Consider the following 27,716-nt stretch of genomic DNA (forward strand, 5'->3'; position numbering starts at 1 on the left):
TCCAAGATTATATTTGGTGAAAAGCAGCTGCGCAGGAAACCAAACAAACGCACTAGTTAATGACTTCCCTCAAACATGCAGGAAATCCGGCACTACGAGGGTTAATGACTTCCACCTCAAACTTGGCATGGTCCCAGGCTGACAGCGTTTGTTTGACTGTATAGTTATAATAACCTTTGGATTGTCCTAGAGGACAGGCCGGCGGTTTCCTAGTGTGGGGTGGAGCAGAGAAAGCTGGCCCCTCCCGCACGACCTACGGAGTGCTGAGGTATGAGACGTGAGCCACATGATCGGTTGAGCTCCTATGCATTTAAGACACAGCTTCCCACAAAGACTCCCAGCTACTGAGACCCGAACAGCCATTCAGCAAGCACTGGAGCACACACACGCCTCCTCTCGCAGCGACTGATCACTCCACAGCAATTGCAAGTTCACACCGTAGACGCAGCAGAAAGAATATGAACGTCAAGTTCCACACACTCGCCCTCTTGGTCCTCTTTGTGACTCTGACCCTTGTATCTGGAGGTAAGTCGCTTATTTGAACTTTTCCCTAAAAAAAATCGCTCCTGGAAGAAACTGAAGTAAAGTTGATCAGTTGACATTGTCGATAAACTCAGTTTATTGGAGAAACACCTGTTAGTGATTATAAGAGGATGAAATTTACAATTATTAAGCAAAGTTAATGGCAATAGAGATTGTAAGATATAACGGGATTCAGCCAATAATGAATAACTTTTAAATCAACATTGTCTTCGATACACAATGCGTGCGAGAAAGGAAATGATGCTGTGCATTTACCTGTTATTGGGCCACAGTGATATTTCAGAGAATATAAAATGATCGTACACACACCCATGTTGATTGATGGCGTGATACTTAAATCATAGACTTCGTTGAGCTGTTTATCTGCATCTTGCCCCATGGGAGAAGCCACTGTTCAATTTAATTTTAAAAAATAGAATTATTTTAAATAATGTCCATAAATCAGAAAATATTGTCATTTAAACCAATTCCAAATGATACCATATTATAATATTCTTTTTTGCCATTGCCTTATATTTTATGTTAAGCCTAATGTTTTTATATGAAAAAGAAGCCATGTTTACCCTGTGAAGAAAATAAAAAACTTGCTTTTTTTAATCCATTCAGTAGACCCTGACATCCTCTAGCTGTGAAATGGAATACCACGTGAGATTGCATCTGCATGAAATGTCAACATTTTACATTTGCTCTCACTGTAATAGAATTTTGGAAAAAAAATCTCAAATTCACAAAAGCGATTCTCATGTCAGTGTTTTGTATCGAGACAAAAGCAAAACATAATTTTAATCAGTGTGTTTATTCATTAGAGTATTATAAAACAAGACACCAGCTTGAGAGTAGACAGCTTCTAATATCAATACTAATAGAACAGTACAAATACCTTCTTTGGTGCTGAAGTTTCTATGGTTTTGTATGGTTCTATGACAGAGTAAATGCCATTCAGAGAGGGTATTAATGCCAAACCTAGCCTCGACCCACACTTGGTTGACCAGCCTTCATGGGTATCCAGTCTTTTGCATTTGGTCTGCCAGCTGAAATATTTCCATTGGCATTGATAATTGCCAACAGCTCCAAATGGAATCACAACATTTGCCAGTTTAAACAGCAAAAGTCCAGGATGTCTTCTGCAAGTGAAGGATGAGGGATGGCACTGCCGTTGTCAATATGTTCTGAGACTGGACTCCATGGAGTTGGGTGGCAGAAAATGTGAGTTTAGCAGAAGGGGAATTGCCTCTTGGAACCTGTGGTATAATCGAAGATATGGATTTCAATGGGGATTGTAAAAGTGTATCTAGAAATCAGAAACATAAATCATGGCAACAGGGCCCTCAACTCTAGTCGCCCATATTAACCAAGATGCCCACCAGTGGCAGCTTGTAGGCTGGTAGTGGAGCCTTGGCAGCTGTTAAATATGGGGGCCTTGTCACTATGTAGGCTGCTCTGCTGGAGACTGGGATGCTTCGCGTCAGCAAGAAAGGCTCTCTACAACTGGTCCAGGTAAGGATGTGTGTGGGTTGACAGTGGTGCTGATCTGAATGTTGTACCTAGGCCACAAGAGTCATGCCCAAACTAAAACAAGCTTGTTGGGGTTGTTGAGGGAAGAGCAATGAATGAATGAATGAATGAATGAATGAATGAATATGTTTATTGGCCAAGTATGTGCATATACAAGGAATGTGCCTTGGTGCTCTGCTCACAAATGACAACACAAACATACAGTTAACAATTAAGAATAAAGCATAAACACATCAAAACGATAAGGATACAACATTATGCTTTGGTGCGCTCCCTGAATGTTCAGTATATACAGACAATGTTTCATCCCTAGGATGGATCATATAAGGCAATTTGGATTCTGGTCTCTGACTTCTGAGCTTTATGGAATATTTTCCCTCAGTTACTCATGAGGATCAGCAGCAGCAAGCAGCAGTAGCAGCAGCAGCAAGCAGCAGCAGTAGCAAGCAGCAGCAAGCAGCACCAAGCTGTGTTGCTTGGGAAGTATTGTGTGGGGATTGTGTGGGGATAGTAAGGAGTAAGACCTGTGTGATCTCCCGGACTAGTTTCGATCGCCTAGCTTGGGGTTGGAGAGGAATTTCCCGGATTTTTTCCCAAATTGGCCTGGGTTTTTTATCCGGTTTTTCGCCTCTCCCAGGAGATCACTCAGTTCTTTTGGGTGGGCGGTTGGAGTAGCGGCCGGGCGGTAGGTTTAGTAACCGAGCGCGGGGCTTTGTTTGGAGAGTATGACTGCCAGGGCAGTTTTTTGTTCTGGGTGTCAGATGTGGGGAATCTGGGAGTCTGATAGTCTTCCAGACATCCACATCTGCGCCAGGTGTGATGAGATGGGGCTCCTAAGGGACCGTATTAGGAACCTGGAGCGGCAGATTGATGACCTCCGTCTGATCAGGGAGAGTGAGGAGGTTATAGATAGGAGTTACAGGGAGGTGGTCACTCCTAGACCACGGGAGGTAGACAAGTGGGTCACTGTTAGGGGGGGCAAGGAACAGAGGCAGGGACTAGGGAGTACCCCGGTGGCTGTACCCCTTGGAAATAAGTACTCCTGTTTAAGTACTGTTGGGGGGGACAGCCTACCTGGGGGCAACGACGGTGCCCGGGCCTCTGGCAAGGAGTCCGGCCCTGTTGCTCAGAAGGGTAGGGAAAGGAAGAGGAGAGCAGTAGTAATAGGGGACTCTATAGTGAGGGGGTCAGATAGGCGTTTCTGTGGACGCAGTCGGGAGACCCGGATGGTGGTTTGCCTCCCTGGTGCCGGTGTCCGGGATGTGTCTGAGCGTGTCCAGGATATCCTGAAAGGGGAGGGAGAGGAGCCAGAGGTCGTGGTACATATAGGTACCAACAATATAGGTAGGATAAGGGAAGAGGTCCTGAAAGGAGAATTCAGGGGGCTAGGAAGAGAGTTAAAAAAAAGGACTTCCAAAGTAATAATCTCAGGCTTACTGCCTGTGCCACGAGATAGTGAGAATAGGAATGGAGTGAGGTGGAGGATAAATACGTGGCTGAGGAACTGGTGCAGGAAGCAGGGTTTCAAGTTTCTGGATCATTGGGACCTCTTCTGGGGGAAGTATGACCTGTACAAAAAGGACGGGTTGCATCTGAACCCGAGGGGAACCAATATCCTGGCGGGGAGATTTGCTAAAATAACTGCGGAGACTTTAAACTAGTACGGTTGGGGGGAGGGACTCAAACACAGATAGCTAATAGGCAGTGTGTGAGGCAGGAGGCAGAAAAGGGAAACACTCAGACCCAATATGTAGGAGAGAAAGAAGGGAAAAGAAATAAACTGAGAATAAGAAATGATGGGTCCCTTAAATGTGTATATTTTAATGCTAGGAGCATTGTAAGAAAGGTGGATGAGCTTAGAGCCTGGATTGACATCTGGAAGTATGATGTTGTGGTGATCAGTGAAACATGGTTGCAGGAGGGTTGCGATTGGCAATTAAATATTCCAGGATTTCATTGTTTCAGATGTGATAGAATCGGAGGGGCAAGAGGTGGGGGTGTTGCATTGCTTGTCAGGGAGGATATCACAGCAGTGCTTTGGCAGGACAGACTAGAAGGCTCGATTAAGGAGGCTGTTTGGGTGGAACTCAGAAATGAGAAAGGTTTAGCAACAGTTATAGGGGTGTATTATAGACCGCCAAATAGGGAACGAGAATTGGAAGAGCAAATATGTAAGGAGATAGCAGATATTAGTAGTAAGCACAGAGTGGTGATTGTGGGTGATTTCAATTTTCCGTATATAGACTGGGAATCACATTCTGTTAAAGGGCTGGATGGTTTGGAGTTTGTAAAATGTGTGCAGGATAGTTTTTTGCAGCAATACGTAGAGGTGCCTACCAGAGAAGGGGCAGTGTTGGACCTCCTGTTAGGAAATGAGATGGGTCAGGTGACGGAGGTATGTGTTGAGGAGCACTTTGGGTCTAGTGATCATAATGCCATTAGTTTCAATATCATTATGGAGAAGGTCAAATCTGGACCAAGGGTTGAGATTTTGGATTGGAGAAAGGCTAATTTTGAGGAGATGAGAAAGGATTTAAAAGGAGTGAAATGGAAATTGTTGTTTTATGAAAAGGATATAATAGAGAAATGGAGGATATTTAAAGGTGAAATTTTGAGAGTACAGAGTCTTTATGTCCCTGTTCGGTGGAAAGGAAAGAATAATAATTTGAAAGAGCCGTGGTTTTCCAGGGAAATTGGACACTTGGTTCGGAAAAAGAGGGAGATATACAATAAATATAAGCGGCAGGGAGTAAATGAGGTTTTTGAGGAATATAAAGAATGTAAAAGGAATCTTAAAAAGGAAATTAGAAAAGCGAAAAAAAGATATGAGGCTGCTTTGGCAAGTAATGTAAAAGTAAACCCCAAGGGGTTCTACAGATATGTCAATAGCAAAAGGATAGTGAGGGATAAAATTGGTCCATTAGAGAGTCAGAGTGGACAGCTATGTGCTGAGCCGGAAGAAATGGGGGAGATATTAAACAATTTCTTTTCTTCGGTATTTACCGAGGAGAAGGATATTGAATTATGTGAGGTAAGCGAAACAAGTAGAGTAGTGATGGAAATTAGGAGGATTAAAGAAGAGGAGGTACGGACACTTTTGAAGAATATAAAAGTGGATAAGTCTCCAGGTCCTGATGGGATATTCCCCAGGACATTGAGGGAAGTTAGTGCAGAAATAGCAGGGGCTATGACGGAAATATTTCAAACGTCATTAGAAACAGGGATGGTGCCGGAAGATTGGCGCATTGCGCATGTTGTGCCTTTGTTTAAAAAAGGTTCTAAAAGTAAACCTAGCAATTATAGACCTATTAGTTTGACGTCTGTGGTGGGAAAATTAATGGAAAAGATACTTAGGAACAATATATATCATTATTTGGATAATCAAGGCCTGATTAGAAACAGTCAACATGGATTTGTGCCTGGAAGGTCATGTTTGACTAATCTTCTTGAATTTTTTGAAGAGGTTACCAGGGAAATTGATAAGGGCAAGGCTGTGGATGTTGTCTATATGGACTTCAGTAAGGCATTTGACAAGGTTCCACATGGAAGGTTGATTAAGAAGGTTAAATCGTTGGGTATTAATAGTGAGGTTGCAAGATGGATTCAACAATGGCTGAATGGGAGATACCAGAGGGTAACGGTTGACAATTGTATGTCAGGTTGGAGGCCAGTGTCTAGTGGAGTGCCCCAAGGATCTGTGTTGGGTCCACTGTTGTTTGTCATTTACATTAATGATCTGGATGATGGTGTGGCAAATTGGATTAGTAAATATGCAGATGATACTAAGATAGGTGGAGTAGTTGATAGTGAGGTAGATTTTCAAAGTCTACAGAGAGACTTGGGCCTTTTGGAAGGGTGGGCTGAAAGATGGCAGATGGAGTTTAATGCTGATAAGTGTGAGGTGCTGCATTTTGGTAGGACAAATCAAAATAGGACGTACAGGGTAAATGGTAGGGAATTGAGGAATGCAGTGGAACAGAGGGATCTGGGAATAACTGTGCATTGTTCCCTGAAGGTGGAATCTCATGTGGATAGGGTGGTGAAGAAGGCGTTTGGTATGCTTGCCTTTATAAATCAGAGCATCGAGCAGAGAAGTTGGGATGTAATGTTGAAATTGTACAGGGCATTGGTGAGGCCGAATCTGGAGTATGGTGTGCAGTTCTGGTCGCCAAATTATAGGAAGGATGTCGACAAAATGGAGAGGGTACAGAGGAGATTTACTAGAATGTTGCCTGGGTTTCAGCACTTAGGCTACAGAGAGAGGTTGAATAGGTTGGGTCTTTATTTTTTGGAGCGTAGAAGGTTGAGGGGGGACTTGATAGAGGTTTTTAAAATTTTGAGAGGGACGGACAGAGTTGACGTGGGTAGGCTTTTCCCTTTGAGAGTGGGGAAGATTCCAACAAGGGGACATAGCTTCAGAATTGAGGGACAAAGGTTTAGGGGTAACATGAGGGGGAACTTCTTTACTCAGAGGGTTGTGGCTGTATGGAATGGGCTTCCGGTGGAAGTGGTGGAGGCTGGCTCGATTTTATTATTTAAGAGTAAATTGGATAGGTATATGGATAGGAGGGGATTGGAGGGTTATGGTCTGAGTGCAGGTAGATGAGACTAGGTCAGGGAGAATGGTCGGCGTGGACTGGTAGGGCCGGACAGGCCTGTTTCCATGCTGTAGTTGTTATATGTTATATTTTATATGTTATAATAGTCCAAAGTCAAACGTGGCCAATTCAAAAAATGGCCATAGATCCAGATACCCAAATGCAGTTTAGTTTGGACACATTCATGCTCCTCATGAACGGTTGGATTGTAAGTCAATTCCTAGCTGTACCCTAACCAAAGAAATGCTGATTCTGGAAATCTGAAATAAAAACAGGGAATGCTGGAAATATATATGTGATTGGGCTGCATTTATGGAGAGAGAAAAAGAGTTAATGCTCTAGATTGATGACAGTTCAATAACATGATGCATGAACTCTGGCTTTCCATAGATAGTACCCAACCTGCTCAGTACATCCAGTGTTCTGTTTTAACTCTGTTTTCTAGTTATCCTTCTGTGTTGTATCCTTAACAATTTGGTGATAACAGGTTGATCCTTTCTACTCTAAACTTGTGTGATATGAAATAACGCTCCTATTGTGTAAGTTGATGTAAATCATGTACTTTAAAATCAAAACTTAAGACAATTGGATAGGACTTGATACAGTTGAAATACGTGCTCACTCAAGCAACATCTATTGTTTATCAGGAGTGCTACGGTCAGAGTGCTCTGATCTAAACCATTAAGACTTTGTGCAACTCCCACCTTTACTGAATGCACCTGTGGCTTTTCAACCGATTGTGCAATAAGACTTGAAACAGTTTTAATATTTTTTTGTGTCCCCATTTTCCTCCATTGCTAACTCGACACTTACTGGCAGTCCTCCTACTCGATATCACAGAAGTGGCGATTGAAATACCCCCAGCCCAACTGACAGTTTCAGCAGCTCATTCAAGCTTTGAGGCAGAGCTCGTTCATTTTAATGAAATAAATCTTTACATGCTCATTTTCCAGCAGGAGTCACTGAAGAGCAATTGGAATTCATGTGTAATCTTCTGTCCTATATCTTGAGGAGGTACCAAAGCCAATTACATCAACACCTTCCAATTCATTAGAAATTAGCAGAAACCTACAACCTTCTTGGCTCGAGTAGCAAGAACCATGTTAGATTGTTCATTTCATTTCTGAATCCACATGCAAGCTACAACTTTTGCAATTTATGATCACAATTAGAACGGAGAACCCACCACAGGGATGGGTCCTTTGGCCCACAATGTTTATGCCAAACATGTTGCCAAGTTGAACTAACATCTGCCCTTACATGATCCATATCCCCCTATTTCCTTGCACTTCCATGTGTTTATCTTATAGCCTCTTAAAATCTGTATCATATCTGCCTCCACTCCCACTCCCAGCAATGCATTCCAGGCCCCGCCACTCTTCGTTTGACAAAAAACTTTCCCTGCACATCTCCATTAAACTACCCCCACCCCACCCCACCCACCACCTCAACTTGTACCTGTGTAATGTTACATGGTGAAATTCGAGAGGGATTTTGTATTCAGATATGGAACCTAGTGCCTAGATCTATAAGGCCAAAGCTTCCCATAACTGGGTCCAAACATGTATTCCCTTTCTTCCTGGCTGTGGAATATTTGTACCTATAATTTTGGGACCCTCCACTGCTGTTCAAGCAGGTATTTTTGTTCGAAAGAATACTCCAGACACAAGATGGTTAAATCATTCCAGGATTCCAATTGGGATAGAAATGTAATTCGTACATGCTGGGTGTACGTTGGCATTAAAAGGATCGTACTTGGGGGCATTGTACACTACTTGCTTTCAAATTCTTTCCCACTCAGTTGCAGACATAATTACGCACACCTATTCTTTGTTTTGTTTTAGATTGACAATTTGATAACCAGGAAGTGATTGAGCCTGTAAATCAACATTACAGCTGCTGGCATCTGTTTAGGTTGATATAACTCAACTGCTGTAATAAAAGCACCAAACAGCATGGTCCTTGGAACCCATAAATTGTTCATACAATCAACTGAGGAGCACTCCCGAGTATCAAGAAAACCATAATGATTCTTTGTGTGGGATTTGTGGAATAGATTTAAGCATCCTGCAAGTTAAATCATTCCTACTTGTCTAATGTAGATTATCTAAATAATCTTAAACTCTTAATGCAATTTACAGTTTAACTCCTCCACTTAATGCAGAGGTGCAAATGACATTGTATTGAATACATAGTGCATCCCTCCAGTTGGAATATTGTTTGTTCTCTGGCCCTGTGTTCCAGATATTTATGGATATGCTTACATTTCAATTCTTAGCAATGATACTGATCTGCAGAAGACGACATTTCAAGGAATATTGAAAAGTTCTCTGAATTCTAGCAATATCATATATTTTTCACTAGTAATCAGCAAGGATTAGCTGGTCTATACTTAGATTTTTGTTTCACTAATATGTGGCATATTTTGACTCCTAATTTCCACGGAGGATATTGCTTGTATTATTCGTATCCTTTACAAGAATTCACTAATTATAAGAAGCGGTTCATTAGGTCTAAACATTGAACCAGTGGGTGCGGGTTGTTACCAAAGTTGTCGAATGAGGATCATTCATTTATTTCTAAATTATGTTTCTCATTACATTTAAACAAGCAGTGCATGCAGTTCATGTAGTCAATGATTGGTTAACAAAAGATATAACCTTTGTGGTTGTATTTATTTTATCAGTCCTTATCACACTGGTACCAGCCAAATAAAACACTAGAATCAAAGCATGAATATCAGAAGCATTATATTTGGAAATTAAACCAACTCAGTGGCACGCCCCCATGGCCCAATATGTTTGTACAGGGAGTAACTCAGCCATCTAGTTCAATATCTTTTGGTCAGCCTGCTGGCTGTTGCTAAGAACAAATAAATCCAGCTTCAGAATGAGTGAAAATGAACCATTCCCATTTCTTGCTCAGTCTGAGGAAGGGTCTCGACCTGAAACATGACCTATTCCTTTTCTCCAGAGATGCTGCCTGATCTGCTGATTTACTCCGGGTTTTTGTGTCCATCTTCTAACGGTGTCTTTATGGACGTCATTTAAGAATGGGATGAGTCCTTAATTATGGCCTTTAAAATGAAATGCCCTGCAAATATTGTACAGGGTATAAATGAGATATAATGTACCATCAGATTCTATTGTTTAAGTACATATAGTTAATGCACTGACAATTGTATTTGAGATAACTCTGTTCCCAAAACCCAAATAAAAAGTGTAGTGGTATAACAATACTTGAAGGAAGTTTACCAAGAAAACTCCTAAATAGTGAGATCCTGCATTAATTTCTCTTTATATCCTGTCAACACACTGGGTGGTGATGAAAGAGTTGAGGGCGCTGAAATAGTGTATTATCAGGGTGACCAGAGGGAGTGTGTAAAATATACAAGACATATCCAAGAGAAGGGCTTGGATGGGTAATGGTGAGGCTGAACTTTACAGTTTGATGCCTGGGTTCTTGATTCCTGCTGCTTGTCTCCATAAATCTCCTTCAAGTGTCTGCTAGAAGTGGTTGGACCTGGCACCTTGCACCTGGGACTTGCAAACCAGGCCAAAGGACTGGTCATCAGCATTTGGTTAAATCATGAGAAGAGGACTTGAAAAGGGCCTTGTGTTTAGGGGAGTGGAACCTGGAACAGGTGTATCTTAAACCTTTCTTGTGGCGTCTAGATGGCTACACCTGGAGCTCCTGGAATTTTGAGGGAGGTAGAATAAACATTACTGTTTGTTGTTTGTCTTTCTTTTATTTGCATCTGGTAGGAATAGGACAAGAGGTTCTTATCTCAGATCATTGGCTAAAGTATCAGCCAGTGTTTGATGCATGATTGAATCCTGAACTACATCATCAAAGAACTCTTTAAGTGACTATTTTATCCACATTCCCAAAAAAGTAGGTAAAATAGAAGACATTAAGGACAGAAAGTGATGAGTGGTTTACGCATCAGGTCAATTTTTAGTCTCTAGCTGGCTTGTTTCTGTTTAGTGCTTGAGGGTAAAATTTTGGATGGATCAGGAGAGATGGGAGACTGGCTGGAAAGGCTATTGCCTGTTCAGATAGAGTAAAGGATTTTAAAAAAAATCATGGCTGTCTACAAGACTGAGTTCATGCAATGGAGGTTTAAAAAAAATTACAGTGTTTCTCTTTCAGATACCAGATAAAAACAGATTTTTCCTTTGTGGACAGACACAAAATGCTGGAGTAACTCAGCGGGACAGGCAGCATCTCTGGTTAGAAGGAATGGGTGACGTTTTGGGTCGAGACTCTTCTTCAGCCATTCCCTTCACGGAATTTGATTACCAATTGAGCAGTCAGCTCTTCCTTCCACAATGAAGCTCTCTGCTTCAAAACTGGAGTGGTGGTTATATTAAACAGTGCTGACCAGGGGGGTCTGTCGGGGAGCTTCGTTTAGTTCAGTTTAGAGATACAGCTTGGAAACAGGCCCTTCTGCCCACCAAGTCCACGCCGACCAATGTACACTAGTTCTATCCTACACTTTAGGTGCAATTTACAGAAGCCAATTAACCTACAAACCTGCATGTCTTTGGAATGTGGAAGGAAACCGGAACACCTGGAAGCAACCCACGCAGTCACAGGGAGAACGTGGAAACTCTGTGTACAAACAGCACCCATGGTCAGGATCGAACCCGGGTGTCTGGCACAGTTAGGTAGCAACTCTATTGCTGTGCCACTGTGCCGCCCAGCTGTGAGCTGAGGAGGAGGGAGATGAGGAGAGACGGAAGTTGCAGCTTCTTTATAAAGATGTTATAGATTGGGACTCCAGAATCAATAGATACATACAGTACTAGCTCGCTCTACTGGGTAGCTCGTCCTAACATAGGAAATGTGTTTATTGAGAAAGGCAAAGTACAAGAGTTACCGCTGCTCTTTCAGAAAGTTTCTGTCAGGTAGCAACAAAGCAGCAAATGTCCTATGTTTTATTGATGAATATTCTGACTGACAATTAGAGAAATGAATAGAACTGAAATAGCTATAAATAATTATTAATTTATAATCTCATTCTTATGCAGACATGTTGCTGCAGTCCTCCAAGAATTATGCACATACTTGAAGCATTTCCCCTGTAGAAGTAGTTCACTCTATTTTCAGTTTTTTTCAAAATGTGCAGCTGATGGATTAACAATGCTCATGACTTGAATTAAGTGCAGTTATTTTCTGCCTGCCTAGAAAAGGCTGAATTCAGTGTTATTTTTACACGATTGACGAATAAGCTGGTCTTTGCTCGGGTAAGGGAGAGCATTGTTTTTCGAAGGAACTGGCCAACTTTACCACAGAACTGAGCAGGTGGGACTAGTGTAGACAGGGCATCTTGGACTACATGGGCAAGTTGGGCTGAAGGGCCTGTTTCCGTGCTGTCTGACTCCATGACCTGAGCCTGTAAAGAGTTTCTACATTGTACTCTTAATGTTGTTGTCATAGAGATCATGGTAAGTAGTTAAAGACATTGGGAGAGTCTTAGCATCATTGAAAAAATTACAACACAGAAGGAGACCATTTGATCCATCCTGTCCATTCTGGTCAAGAAAGAACTGCACAGCCCAACTCCACCTTCTAGCACTTAGTCCACAGGCATCCAAGTCATGACTCTTTAGGTATATATATCCAGGAATTCTTTATGCTTACTAAGGCTGTCTGCCTCTGCCCTCTTTCAGACCTTAACTTTCTTTGAGGTGATTTTTTTTTTCTTCTTGTGCTTCCTCTAATCATTCTACCTGTTACTTTCAATCATGCTCCTCAATCTCTGACCCATCTGGCAAAGGCATTGTGTCCTTCCTATTTATTGTAGCTAGGCCCCTCATAATTTCATACCTCTTTAATTAAGTCAGCCCTCCACCTCCTCTGTTCTAAAGAGAACAACATCTACATAAACAATCTTTCAGCATAGCTTCAGATTCCAGTCTGGGCAATGCTGGAGAAGAGACTTTTTTTTAACCAGCAGTTGTTTTGTTTAACAGAAGCACAACATGGTCAGTCAATATTAAAATAGAAAAGGACAATGAAAAGTCAAAGGGTTTTGGAGCAATGTTCGGTTGAGATAAGCGAGCTGGCCTCAATTGCAAAGGCAGAAGAGGTAGTAAACAGATCAATGAATTGATATTGGGAAATCTTCAAATACAAATTGAATATTTCTGCAAGGGAAAATATTAGTAGCATTGAAGATTTCCTTGGATAACTGAAAGGAAAACTAACGAGTAAGATCTAGTAAACATTTTTAAAAAGTAAAGTGGCAGATACTGAGATGTTGGACTGCTGAAGATTGGGCCTTTTTGCCTATTTGAAAATGTTGGAAGTGCCATTCAGATGTGAAACGTTTAAGGGAGTCATAGACTTTACAATCTGGGCACGAGTCACCAATTTTCAAGGAAAATACAATGAATGCATAGCATACAAAATGTGATGACGTTACCCAGTTTGTAGGCTTGGAATTCCTATTTTAAAATTAAATTGTGGTCATTTAGAAATACTTAGGTTTAAAGATAATCAGCAAATGTATGATAGTTTAGGTGTTTTTGGCAAACCTAAGAAGTTGTTAGATGTGATTGAGTAAATTGATAAAGGTACTGCAGGATAAATGGTTTTTCAAACAATCACTTGCCCAAGATGGGTAATAAGACAACTGAAATTTCTTCATTGTCAATGCTTTGTGAGATGTGTGTGTAAACTCCTTAGATTGCTATCTTGCATCTATAGTTAAGGCAAGTATCTGCAAATAACCGAAGTTGAAGCCCTTGTGACTCTGACCAGCTTTATTATTAGTTTCCCATTACGTTGCAACAGCCAGTAATCGTTGCCACTGACCTTTGCCAACCTTATTCATTTTGATGCACCAATACCAGGTAGGCTACTGATCATTAGAGTTCCACATTATGATGAATTCCTCCTGCACCAAATACTGACTAAACAATGTACAATAGTTGCGCTGTGTTTAACTTGCCCTGCGAAGTTACCAAGGACAAAAGTGAAGGCTTTTGGACATCAAATTTAAAAGAAAAATGTTAACAGCAATTAGACATGTGTATGAATTATAAGCAGAGAAATTCATTATGGTTGGATATATGTGTGAGCATTATATCAGATTTGGGATCCACGTTTCCTGTCACGAGTTCTCAAACAATATTTCTCCTGGAGTGCACCAATTACCATATTGGATGTTGGTTTACAGTCACCCAACTGAAACTGGTGTTGGGTCGTTCCACTTTACCCCATACTCCATCCCAACCCCACCTCTTCAGGCCACCACCTCAATTTATAGTGGTTTGCGAATTTGTAGAACCAGTGATTCTACACATTTAGAATTTCACCCGTGAAATCATAAATATACTGATAGATGTTGCTCAAAAAAGCGATAAAACATTTTAATAGTTTTATATCTGGAGCATGTATTGACAACATTGAGTTGAAAGCAAGATGGGACATGAAGAGCATATAGAATGATACAGGAAATTGTGTGCCAAATGAAGTCGGCTTAGGAAACTAAATCATTTCCAAGAAAAGAGAAGGGGAAGGAGTACAATTGAACCAGAAAGTTTTTTCTTTTTTCTTCTTCTTTCACAAGATGGAGGTGAGACCACACTTGAATTATTGTGTTCAGCTTTGGTCACCTGGCTGCAGGGAAGATGCCATTAAGTTGGAGAGAGTACAGAAAATATTCACACGAATGTTGCAAGGACATGAGGGTTTGAGTTTAAGGAGAGGTTGGGATGTTTTGGACTTTATTCTTTGGAGCAGAGGAGACAGAGTGGTGATTGTGCAGAGAGGTATATAACATTATGAGGGGAATGCACCAATTCCCCCCCCCACCCCCCCCCCCCCCCCCCTCCCCCCCGAGAGCAGGGGAATAAAGAAGGTTTAGAGTGAGAGGGGAAAGATTTTACAAACCTGAGGAGTACTTTTTCACACAGATGGTGGTACGGTCTGGAACGAGCTGTCAGAGGAAGTGGGTACAATAAAAACACTTAATGTTCATTTGGACAGGTTCATGGATAGGAAAGGTTCAGAAGGATATGAGCCAAACATAGGCAATTGGGACTAGAGTAGATGGGCATTTCGATTGGCATGGACGAGTTGGGCCAAACAGCCTGGTGCACACTGGGGCGATGGGGACAGTGCCCGGGGGTGTATTACTTTAACTAATGTTGATACTATTGGGTTGTAGGCTACCCATGCAGAATACAAGATGCTGTTCTTCCAGTTGGTGCGTGGCCTCACTCTGACAGTTGAGGAGACCAAGGACAGAAACTTTGTATGGGAAGGGGAGCTAAAATGGTTTGCAACCAAGGGCTCCAGCAGATTTTGGTGAACAGAGTGCAAGTTTTGGGTGAAACAGTCGCCTAGTCTGTGCTTGCTTTTGCTGCTGCAAAGGAGCCATATCAGAGGCAACGAGTGCAATAGATGAAGTTGGAAAGGGTTTACATCTGGCAGGATCCCTGGATGGAAGTGAAAGAGGTGTAGAGATTACTTCTCCTGTGGTTACAGGAAAAAATGCCTGAGGAGGGGGTAAGTTGGGTGGAAGGGATGAGCGAACCAAGAAATTTAGAGGGAGTACTCTCTATGGAAAGCAGAAGGGGTGGGGATAGGAAGATGTGGTGGTGGGATGATGTTGAAGGTGGCTGAAATGTTGGGCAGGGGAACACTTAATGTTCATTTGGACAGGTTCATGGATAGGAAAGGTTCAGAAGGATATGAGCCAAACATAGGCAATTGGGACTAGAGTAGATCGGCATTTCGATTGGCATGGACGAGTTGAATGCAGAGGCTGATAGGGTGAAAGGTAAAGACCAGGGGAACTATATTTGTTCCCATCTGGGGCAGGAGGAGGGAGAGCAGAACTGCAGGAAACAGGAGATTTGGGTGAGGAATTCATCCACCAGGTCAGGGAGAAACCAGGTTTACTAAAGAAAGAGGATGCCTGTGATGTCCTGGAGTGCAAAGCTTCATCTTGGAGACTGAGAAATTTAGAGATACAGCGCAGAAACAGGCCCTTTTGGCCCACCGGGTCCGCGCCGACCAGCAATCCCCGCACATTAACACTATCCTATACCCACTAGGGATCATTTTTACATTTACCAAGCCAATTAACCTACATACCTGTACCTCTTTGGAGTGGGGCAAGAATAAGGGGATGTCATCAATGCAGGAGGTAGGGTGGGAGAAGGTGTAGTCAAGGTAGCTGTGCGAAGCAGTAGGTTTGGAATAGACACAGTCCAGATTTTATACATTTAAAGTAAAACTCGCACTTAAATGCCAAGTATATTAAATGCGCCAGAGGTAGGCTTGACATCAAATTGATGCAAAGTGCTTTTTAATATGGAGAAAGAAAGACAGTGAGCTAAAAACAAGCACACTGCGAATGTGTTATCTGGGCAGGCGTTAATCTGAAATTAACATATGATCATTCCTGACTGAGCAAGACATTCATTTTTAGATGTTGTTTATAAAAATTAGCAAGCAAACTGCAAGTTTTAATATCTTAGTATGAATATTAATGTTTAATAGGGAGTAGGCAGACAGCTGTTGCAAAGAACATTACTCGATGGAAAATAAATATTTAATGTCAACTGGGAAATTAACACCTAATAAAAAGTTTACTGCTACTGTATGATTAGAGGAGCCAAATATTCTTTTTACATGGGAAACAAACTTTGTGCTTCATTCAACAAATACATATTTAAAAACAAATCTAATTTCAACTAAAAATGTTTCCTTATATCTGAACATTCACTTTACTCTCACCACAAATGAGACCGACCTTCCAATGTGAAATGTGGATGATTTAGCTGGAGGCTGCTGGCATTTGAAAATGCTGATTTCCAGTCACTGGTCATTACTTGGGGTTTTTTTGGGAATCATTATTACTCCTTGAATGCAGCCAGACTCTGTGGTTAATAAAGCCTGCGGTTTTGCGAGATTATGGTTTACAACTTAAAAATTTGGTTCTACCATACGCCTCCTGTGAGGTACAAAATTGGTTAATAATCTATTTTCAATTGCTGGCTGGATTCATTTGTTTTGCTGCATGTATGTTTGGATGGAATGAACAGCAGTATTACCTCACTATGACATCCACTAACCAGTCTTTATTCCAAACTTATTCAAGCTGTTCAAGTTTGCATTGGAATTTATTGTGATCTTCCACACTCTTATTTTGACATACATTCATCCTCATATTTGACTAATCTTGCTTATTCCATTCCCAGGGCCAGTTGCCATCCTGTCAGAAGGGTCAGCACTGGATGAGAGCAGCATCAGGATGTATGTACAAAAAGTAGGCAGAAGGCCCAACCAGAGGCAAGTTCCACTGAAGAAATACAGGAGACTGAGACCCAGACTTTCCCACAAAGGACCCATGCCCTTCTGAGCCAGGTAAGGATAGAGGCACTGCAACAAATGTAAAGGTACCATTTTGCATGAGCTGCATTTATTGATTGAAATAAAATTCAAGGCAGCACAGTGGCACAGCGGATAGAGCTGCTACCTCACAGTGCAGGAGATCCAGGTTCAATCCTAACCTCATGTTCTGTCTGCGGGGAGTTTGCACGTTCTCACAGTAGACGCGTGGGTTTCCTGTGGGTGCTTTGGTTTACTCCCATATCCCAAGGACGTGCGGGTTTGTAGGTTAATTTGCCTCTGCAAAATTACCCTAGGGTGTAGGGAGTTGGATAAATTGGATAATATAGGACTAATGGGCGATCAGTGGTCTGCGTGACTCAGTGGGCCGATGGGCATGTTTCCATGTGTAGGTGGGAAATACGGATGCTGGTTTACACCGATGATAGATGCAAACTGCTGGAGTATTTCAGCGGGTCGGGCAGTATCTCTGGAGAAAAGGAATAGATGACATTTAGCGTTGAGGCCCTTTCTCAGTCTGGTCCTATTTCCATGCTATATCTCTAAGCTAAACAATTCATTCTTTTGTTTATTGCAAAACTTTGCAAATGGTTGTATTATTTAAATCCCTTGTCACAGGTCCTATGTATCTTGGAGTATTATTTTTAATGGCCGCACTGCTTTCTTGCATGGTAGCAGTGCAATAAATGCTCTGAGATGTGGGTGGTCCTTTGCACAGTGCAGTCCTTTACCTTCCCAGGCTAAAACGACTGATGTGCTGTTTTACAAATGTGGTTGTTTAAACTTTGAACTCTCCCGCAATAGTGTTGAAATAATTAAAAACAAATGTTCTCCACATTAATTGGAATTCATTGTACGAGAGCCAACTTGTGTCTATTATTAAGAAATGAATCTAACAGTAACTGTCTAAAAGGTTGCATTCAATGTCTAGAGCTGCTGCCCCACTGAGCACACTGCATAGCACAAATTGACTAAAACACTGAATTAAATTTTCTATACCCCATCTTATACTACGCCTTCTTTCAAGTATAACTTTGAAAAATATTGCGGCAGTCTCTGGAATACTTAATATTTAATGCAATGTTTCACAGATAAACATGAAGACAGCTAAATCCTTAATTGAACTAATCGAATCTCCAATATGAAGTGCTTATCACTGGTTGGGAGTTAGCATGGCCTGCCATGCATTAAGGCTACTATAGATTTAGCTGCAATGGCTCGCATTCCTTTCCCTGATAATCTCAAAAGGCTGATGTTATTCTAAACCTTTAGCCCTGTTCGAGGAAAGTGCTTTTTTTGTGGAAAATATTTAAATAAGTGATTTTTCTTTCTCCCTAGTAAGTAGGCTTAGTGTGTTCCTTTTGTTAATTGAAAAGACACACAGACTTGCAATTATTTAGTGCCTTGCATAACTTGGACCATTCCACTGTGGTTTTCAGGTATTGAATTGTAGGAAATGCAAAAATCAATTTGTGCGCTGCAGTGCAATAATGACCAAATCATTATTTTAAGGTGTTGGTTGAGGAATAAACATTGGCAAGAACAAAAAAGATAGCTCCTATGTTTTTCTTTCAAATAGTGCCAGGGGATCTGTGACCCAATAAAGCAGTCTGAGCTGTAGTTTAATGCCTCATTCATAGGTAGCACGGGTGTCAGAACACAACACTCCGTAGTAGACTGAGACATCGGCATATATTTTTTGTTTAAAATTTAATCCAGACAATTGTGAGGAAATGCATTTCGGGAAGTCCACCATAAAGGCAAGATTGATACAGTAAATGGCCATGAGCTCAGCAGAGTTGATGTACAGAGCAGCCTTGGGGGCAAATTAATTGCGCCGTCGTGCAATTCGTTGCTTTCATTGGTGTCACAGGTGGATAGGGTGGCACAGAAGACATTCTCCATGCTTGCCTCCACAGGCAGAAGCCTGGGGGGTTGGGGGAAGAGGGGGCGGGGGGAGAGGAGGGGCAGCAACCCAAAGAAAGCTCTGTCCCCGGAGACTAAACATGAGCCGCAACAACAGCTGTGTCACCGGAACGTGTGGTGGGTGAAGAAGGGCTTGCTGGTGCACTTTGCGAGTCGGGAGTGGGGTCGCAAGCCCTAAACGGCGAGAGACAGTGGGAGCCAGGAATGGGTTGGCAGGTCATTCGATTCACATTCAGTTTACATTTTATATTGGTTTTGGTTTAGTTTCTGGCACTTCTTGATGCTTTGGAGACACTGGAGGGGTGGCATGAACAGGCCAGGGGTGTATTGTCATTTCATTATTACGTGATCTCTGTTAGTCTGGAAATCTGGATAAGCCAGAAAGGCTCTGGAACAAAGAGTGCTGGAAAATCAGTGTTCAATGTGCATTCCTTTTGCAGGAATCTGTATATGTATCTTAGAGACTAGGAAAATATTCTTGTGCGACCTAATTAGATTTCTTTAAACATGTTAGTTCAATTAGGAGTAGAGCTACTGCCTTACAGGGCTAGAGACCCGGGTTCCATAGTGACTACAGGTGCTTGTCTGTACGTTTATTTTTTAGATTTAGATTTAGAGATACAGCGCGGAAACAGGCCCTTCGGCCCACCGAGTCCGCGCCGCCCAGCGATCCCCGCACATTAACACTATCCTACACCCACTAGGGACAATTTTTACATTTGCCCAGCCAATTAACCTACATACCTGTACGTCTTTGGAGTGTGGGAGGAAACCGAAGATCTCGGAGAAAACCCACGCAGGTCACGGGGAGAACGTACAAACTCCGTACAGTCTGGATCGATCCTGAGTCTCCGGCGCTGCATTCGCTGTAAGGCAGCAACTCTACCGCTGCGTCACCGTACCGCCCTGTTCTCCCTGTATACGTTCTCCCTGTGACCTGCGTGGGTTTTCTCCGATATCTTCAGTTTCCTCCCACCTTCCAAAGACGTACAGGTTTATAGGTTAAAGATAGTGCCAGATCTAATCCATTAAGTTAATATGTTACAGGTGTTATCGGACTGTCAAAGTGAAGTAGTCAATATGTTAAAATATCAATAAAAGGTGAAAGTTAGTCGTTTAGTTGTTAACTCAACTTTCCTTAACATTAAATGGCTTCAAAGAATAGTGAACAATGTAGTTCTATTGTTTGCATTTAACGTACATTTAATGTAAAATAACTCATGGTTCTATCCAAAATTTTGCTCACTGATTCTTTCTTTCTCTCGCAATATCATCCTTTAATTTTATTTTCTCTTGCAAGTGTGAACTCCTGTAACGCAAGCTTTTAGTTTTAGTTTAGTTTAGAGATACAGGATGGAAATAGGCCCTTCGACCCACCGTGTCCGCATTGGCCAGCGATCCCCGAACATTAACATTACCCAACTTACCCAACACAAACTAGAGAAAATTATATATTTATATCAAGCCAATTACAAACCTGTACGTCTGGAAGGTGGGAGGAAACCGAAGATCTCTGAGAAAACTCACGCAGGTCACAGGAAGAACGTACAGACATCCAGGCAAACCTACAGACAAGCACCATGGATCACTATCGAAGCCGGCTCTCTGGCGCTATAAGGCAGTAGCTCTACTCCTGCACCACTCCAGCTCCAGCTCTTAGTTTTGTGGACCAAATTTCAGTGTGCTTTTTTTCAGTCTGCTACGTGTTAAATGCCAGTTAGAAACTTCGAATCATCTTTCTGGGGAAAGGCAAAATCACCAATTTGATAATGATTTTAAAAAAATGGTAAACTGATACAGAAGAATGGAACTGAATGAATGAATGAGTAGAAAGGAACTGCAGATGCAGGTTTACACCAAAGATAGACACAAAATGCTGAAGTAACTCAGTGGAACAGGCAGCATCTCTAGATAGAAGGAATGGGTGATGTTTAATTTGGTCGAGACCCTTCTTGAGATTGGATATGAACATCATATTGCTTTCGATATAATCAAACAGAATATTTAAACCAACTCCTCATGTTGCAAAACCCACAGGCAATCTATAGCATTTTTAAAATTTTCTTTCAGCATCAAAAGATGATAATTTGATTAAGTTTCTCAGCATTAATTTATATGAACTTAAAGATAGCCATAACCAAGGGGTGTTTTAAGCACTGCAGATATCTAAATAAACTGCATTTCTCTCATTTAAAAACAACTAGACCAAGTGAACCCATTGGGCCCAAACCTCTCCTGCATTGGTGCAGCCCCCTCTCCCCCCTCCACTGTCCCCCCTCCCCCCTCTCCCTCCTTCCATCCCCCCTCCCCCCCACTCCATCCCCCTCAACCCCCCCTCCCCCTTCCCTCCCTAGGAGATAGATTTAAACTTTAAAATGTGAATAACTAAAAATATAACACCGATTTCAATGGAACTTCTTACATTAGCACCAAAGGGATGACGGTGAGTAAGGTGGGCCTAAAGTTGTTGCGCTATCGTGTACCATTTTGGCTGTAGTTCAGGAACAAACAAACAAACAAACGAGAGTTTCAGTATATAGATGGCAAATGGAAAGGAAACATTTTTCTATTATTTCCCTTGAATTAAGGTTTGCTTTATTTTTCTGATCATTTATATTTGCATAAGATCATTTCTATAGTACTCCGTTTTGCCATGTGTACACATTGCAAAGGTGAATCTGCAAACAAATCCTTTCACCAGTCCTGATCTCTGACATGTTATGCCAAGCCTAGTAAATCAAAGCCCATGTTTACACTATTTGCCTTTGCCTCCTTTTGAAAGGTTGAAAAAGCCACAACCTTTTACAGAAACAGATACTCGGACTTTAAAGTTAAATATTAAGAATCGGCAATGAGGTAATGAAATTACAGAGAAAAATTGCAAAGTATTACTGCACAGAATTAGTTTATTTTGACTCATCAAAGCCACACCAATGTTTTCTTCACATGAACCACCTAGTCTTATCTTGCTTTCTTGTGACAGCCACATCCCTTTAATATTCCACTTCTCCATTCTTTCCCAGTGAGTGAAGGCCCGGTGCTGAAACTCAAATGCTCATCATATATTAACCCACTATTTCCTGGGATCATTCCTGTAAACCTCTTCTGGACCCTCTCCAGACCCAGCACATCCTTCCTCAGACATGGTGCTCAAAATTGTTCAATACTCCAAATGCGGCCTGATCAGTGTCTTCTAGAGCCTCAGCATTACATCTCTGTTTTTGTATTCTAGCCCTCTTAAAATAAATGCTAGCATTGCATTTGCTTTCTTTACCACCGATTCGACTTGCAGATTAACTTTTTGGGAATCCTACACCAGCCCTCCCAAGTCCCTTTGCACCTCTGATTTCTGGATTCTCTCCCCATTTAGAAAATAGTCTACGCATTTATTCCTAAGAAAATAGTCTACGCCTTTATTCCGTCTCCCGTTTCACCTTAAAATTCATACTACTTAGTTTCCCACAGACCCAAGTTGTTCAAGTTTCGTTTACATTGTCGTCAGACTTCTGACTGTCCTGTGCACTCTACTTCTGAAAACTGCTGTTATTTCAAATTCTCCTTCCTTATCCCACAGAAGGCCAAAGAGTAATTTGTATCACATGAAACTCAATATGCAATGAAGTAAGCCTTCTTGTGAGCAGGCTTTGATTTAGCACATATCCTGAAATGTTTGAAAGGATAAAAGATATTAAAGCATAAAAAAATCTCCAAGTAAGTCCTTTTAGTCCTCAAAAGTTTCATCCAGGGAAACATCACTCGTGCAGGACATTGCTTTGATTCCATTTGACTCGCTTTGATTCCATTCCATCAGTGCCTTTTGTCTCCACAGCAACTATAATGGCATCAATCTGCCTGCTTGGAGTTTCCCTTAAATACTAGAGTGAAATCAACTGTTGCAGATCTTTGTAATGCCCACATTTATTAGTTGGTTAGGAAAGCCTGAAGTGATATAATACTGCAATGGCTCACTGAAAAAAAAGCATTGACAGGCATGCTGCAATCTTAGCTTTCTGTGTGTTCTCCAGGAACACTCCCTCCAGGATGCACTCCCTCCAGGAAATTAAATACTGGAAAATAAATCCAATCCACGAATTCTGAAAATTTACAGATAATTGTTCTGTGTTTTTATGTTCTTTTTTAATTCTCCCCCAGGTGCACCAGTCTACCTCCCCCCAAAACATGTTATTAAAGTACATGTTTGACATTATCTAATCATTACTGCCTCATTTAGCACCTCCTTATTCTCAGTTCTTTGCTGTTGGCTATTCACCAAACCTGTCAATAATGGCAATTGGGAGATGGCCAGAAAGGAAATTGAACACGTGTTGAGAATGCCACCTGGAATGGAGGTACAGCTCGGCCAGAGTTTAATTTAGTTCATTGCTATCTAACTGTTCAGATATTTTGAATATTTAATGGATGTTTTCTGTTCCATCACAAGTTCCAACATAACTCTCGTTTAGCATTCTCACTGCAGTAAATTGTGGTTTTTCAACACAAAGATTTTCTGATACGCAGCCAATAACTTTAGACACTGGGAGCATTCTGCAATTAATCTCTTCTTTCAAGCTGGTTATGCTGTATCATAAGCTGTTTTCTGGAAGATGTTCTTTGGATTTAGTTTTAAGGACTAAAAGATTTGGCCGATGCTCTGCTTAGCAAGACCGGGCATTGATCTTCATGTTAAAACATCATTCCCACCACCGTCCCTCTACCTCAAATGGGGGATCAAATGCCCGATCAAGGTCACCATCCTACCCCACATGTGGATTTGTAGCACAGTGCGGTGGAGAGCCGTTGGTGAAAGAGATAAGAGAGGCAAGAGTACAAACATTGGAGTGCCCACAGTAGAGTTGGGAGACAAATTTAAAATTCACTGCTGCTTTGGTTATCCAGATGTGTAGCAGTGGTATTGAAAATAAAACATTCACAAAAACACACAGTGAATTATGTTTAAGTGCCAACAACTGTTGTGGGGAAAACATAGAATCTGGCACTGACAAGCAGCAGCAAGATGAATGAATGATTGTTTATAGTATTTTTTAGTTGACTAAGAAATATTGCCCAGAACAAATGTTATACTTTTTTTTGTGTAGCACAGTGTGATTGTTCACATTCACTTGAACACGCCTCCTTTTTTCAGTACACTTAACATATTTAGAACCTTGGATGTAGCCATTTAAAAAAAAAAAGGGTTTAATATTCCAATATTTCTCAATACATTATGACGGACAGATTGTTAATGTCTCTGCTTCTGTTTTGTACCACTACAGCCCAGAACTACACTACATTATTAAGACCTATAACTTCAAATTCCACTCAGATATTGCATTAATTCTGGAGGCATTTTGTGAGTTTGCAATAGATATTAAAATGACGAACATGTTAATGACACTGAAGATGTACATATTATGGAAGAAAGGACTTTGTGAGACCACCAGTGGAATATGTATCTTCACATGTGCCTGCATGATAGGGACAATATGTCACGTACACAGATAAATTTCAATTAAATATATATAAAAATAAAAGCTGAATGTCAAAGAGACTGGACTTTGTCAGCAGTCCAAGTGAGATACTTCAGTTTTTTTTAGATAGAGTCATTTTGGCACAAGATACAATGCGTCTCTGACAAGTCTAAACCCATTTCAAATTTATAGAGAGTGAGCCTGCCGAATACTTGCTGTGTGACAGGTAACTGCCCATTGTTAGATCAACAGCAGGCCCACTCTGAATTGGTCCGATTCCAGCTTTCTTTGGCGCAGTAAGGATTATATCCCGTTAATTATTATCTGCATGTCAACAAAATGAAGAAACTTAAACTAATGGGACTTTTTACTCAGTTGCCAGGAGCCTGTATATCTTTGTGGGATAATGCAAAATCAAACTCAAATGCGAATGACATGCTTTCCACACTGCTGGAAAATATTTCCAGATCCATGGCGAGGCGGGATATGCTTCAAACAACACGTCTCCAACACTGGCAACTTGTTAACAGAACGATTCACAAACAGCTGTTCCGTCCACCATTCTTTCTATTCTATAAGGGCATTTTGAAAAGGCTGAACTTTTCTGTGCAACAGAAGCCTGTGAATGCTGTAACATTATTCATGTCTAACCCTCTTGCATACACACACACACTCACACTAGCATAAACACCGCCAGCATTGTTGCAGCCCAGTTGGTTCAAGTCATTTAAGGTTGTTTTATTGGCAGAATATTCTTTTAATAATGTGCCCTTTTTAAAAATTATTTCAAACCATCCTGACAATCTGTCCAAGTAGATATTATATTGTGCTGCTTCAGCTTTTAGTTTTAATTTTAGAGATACAGCATAGAAACAGGCCCTTTGACTCACTGAGTTTGTGCTGACCAGTGGTCCCCTGCACATTAACACTATCCTACACACACTCTGAATAATTTACAATCTTTATTGAAGCCAATTAACCTACAAACCTGTACGTCTTTGGAGTATGGGAGGAACCCAGAGCTCCCGGGGTAAACCGACCCAGGTCACAAGGAGAACGTACAAACTCTGTACAGACAGTATCCATAGTCAGGATTGAAGCCGGGTCTCTAGCACTGTAAGGCAGCAACTCTACTGCTGTACCATCGTGCTGTTCTGACTTGAGCCAACAACTATTAACTTTTGCTTCTGAGGTAAAGAAAGAGAGAAAGAACATAACCAGAAATCATATTTTTGATTTCTATTCAGGAACTAAAACAGGTTTAGGCAGGGCCACAATTTAAGCTCGTCAAGCGACCTGCTGACACTTATTTCCTGTGCTCACATGTGAAGAATGGGCCTTTGGATGAAAGTTGAGGGTAACCAGCACCAGTGAAGCAGCTTCCAAGTGGGAGACAGGATTCTCATGAAAGGATGGTGAATATTGAGAAATATTGGAAAGGGAACTAAGATGATAAAACATTTCATAGAATTACACAGCATGGAAACAGGCACTTTGTCCACCATGACTGTACTGACATTTTTGCCAATTTATACTAATCTTTGCCTGCATTAGAACCAAATCCTTGTGTTTCTTAGATGGTTCTTGTTGGAAATACTTAACGGAGACACCGTGGATTCCTGGCTGTTGAGAACATCTGAGGCCCAGTTGAATGGTTGTTTGGTCATGAAGGGAAATGGAGGGCTCAGGAATTGAATGTTAAACTGAATGTCCGGCATTGGTTCTATTGTAAACCTGTGGAAGGGCAGAGTGGCCTCAAATGGTATTTTCCTGCTTCTGCTTCTTATATACTCTGGAAAGCATATTAAAGCCATAATTGGAGACTCAGAAACCCAAATACACTCAAGTCGAGAAAGCTTGAACAAAGTTCAAATGAAAGAAAGATTTTTTTGCATGCTGATGAAATCTTGAAGATAAAAACATTAATCTTCCCATATTTTGGTATAATTTAGTATCTACTTCATTAGACATTGATTCTTTAATGTGTGTCAGTTGATCTATTTTTGTACTTGAAATTCATGGTCAGAACACAAGTCTTATATCAGTTAGACAACAAGTTGTTCTGTCACTAATGTTTCAACAATATGGCAATTAATGACTTTATAATTAATACTACCAAGTAGTATTAAATTACTCAAATATGACTTGAGAAAGAGGAGGCTGCTTACTTTGTGGCACAGGGGTGGAGACTAGTGGATGGGTTGCAATATCTAAACAAGGACTGCTGAAAAACAGTCATCTCTGCACTTAAACTTTTCAATTGCTAATCTAACAAACTTGAATTACTTGTAGAGCATTTCAGTTTCATAATGGTTTAATTAAACTTGATTATTATGAAATTTGAAAACAACAAGCCAGCAAATTCAATAATGGCCTGAAAATATTAGCTTTGTGCATGAGTTTGAACGGGCATTTTTTTACAACTACCTGTACATCCTTACAGCTATTTCATTTGATGCCCATATAGTATTCAGATCCTCTTTTTCAAAAGCTCGTGGGTGGCAAGGTGGCGGAGCAGTAGGATTGCTGCCTTACAGCGCAAGAGACCCGGGTTCAATCCTGACTACGGGTGCTGTCTGTACAGAGTGTGTATGTTCTCCCCGTGACTGCTCTGGTTTCCTCCCACACTCCAAAGATGTAACGGTTTGTAGGTTAATTGGCTTTGGTAAGTTGGTCGGCACGGACTCGATGGGCCGAATGGCCTGTTTCCACGCTGTATCTGTAAAGTTAAAAGTTTCTGCTTTCATATTCATTGCAACAAATCTGCCGAGAATGGACCGGATCTGCTGGCAGATAAGTCCGTAACTGGGCTATTACAAAGTGTCGGCTAAAGTGCAGCCTTCCACTCAATGGGCAGGTTTCCCAGCCTGCTGTGGGACACCTGCTCTCAAGCTGGGAAATCTGCCCACTGAGCCTGCACAGGATTAGACCTCATGCAAGTACAGAAGTCCCATTAAAACGAATGGGAAAAATTGGCAACTGCTGACAGAAAGGTAAGTAGACCTTTTTAGCAGTCAGGATCGTGGACCTAAGTGTTGTTTAATGGCTGGAGTTGCTACCAACTCTACTCCCCATGCACAAGGATGGCCATCCCTTGTGGCTTGGACAGTGATTAAACACGAGGATGTCAATGCCAGCAATCACAACATTTCCAGAACTAAAACAAATTGCCCAAATCAAAGATCAACTACTGCCATCTGCCAATTTGGCACGACTAATAGGCTGGCGCGTTGAAAGGAAAGTTTGATGATATTTCTTCGATAGAATCCCGAGATATATTCCAAGTTGTTTTTTA

At 41.3% G+C, this 27,716-nt stretch overlaps 1 long non-coding RNA gene across 1 annotated transcript in view; it reads left to right on the top strand.

Annotated features, from left to right (window-relative positions):
* The first annotated feature begins 222 nt into the window (after positions 1-222).
* Positions 223-27,716, top strand: part of LOC144600397 (uncharacterized) — a 33,757-nt gene continuing 6,263 nt past the window's right edge. The window contains exons 1-2 of the long non-coding RNA XR_013548131.1: positions 223-525; positions 16,877-17,042. This is a non-coding gene — a long non-coding RNA (uncharacterized LOC144600397). The remainder of the gene's footprint in view (positions 526-16,876; positions 17,043-27,716) is intronic.

The sequence above is a fragment of the Rhinoraja longicauda genome, chromosome 15 (assembly GCF_053455715.1).
Source record: "Rhinoraja longicauda isolate Sanriku21f chromosome 15, sRhiLon1.1, whole genome shotgun sequence".
In the NCBI taxonomy this organism is placed as follows: domain Eukaryota; kingdom Metazoa; phylum Chordata; class Chondrichthyes; order Rajiformes; family Arhynchobatidae; genus Rhinoraja; species Rhinoraja longicauda.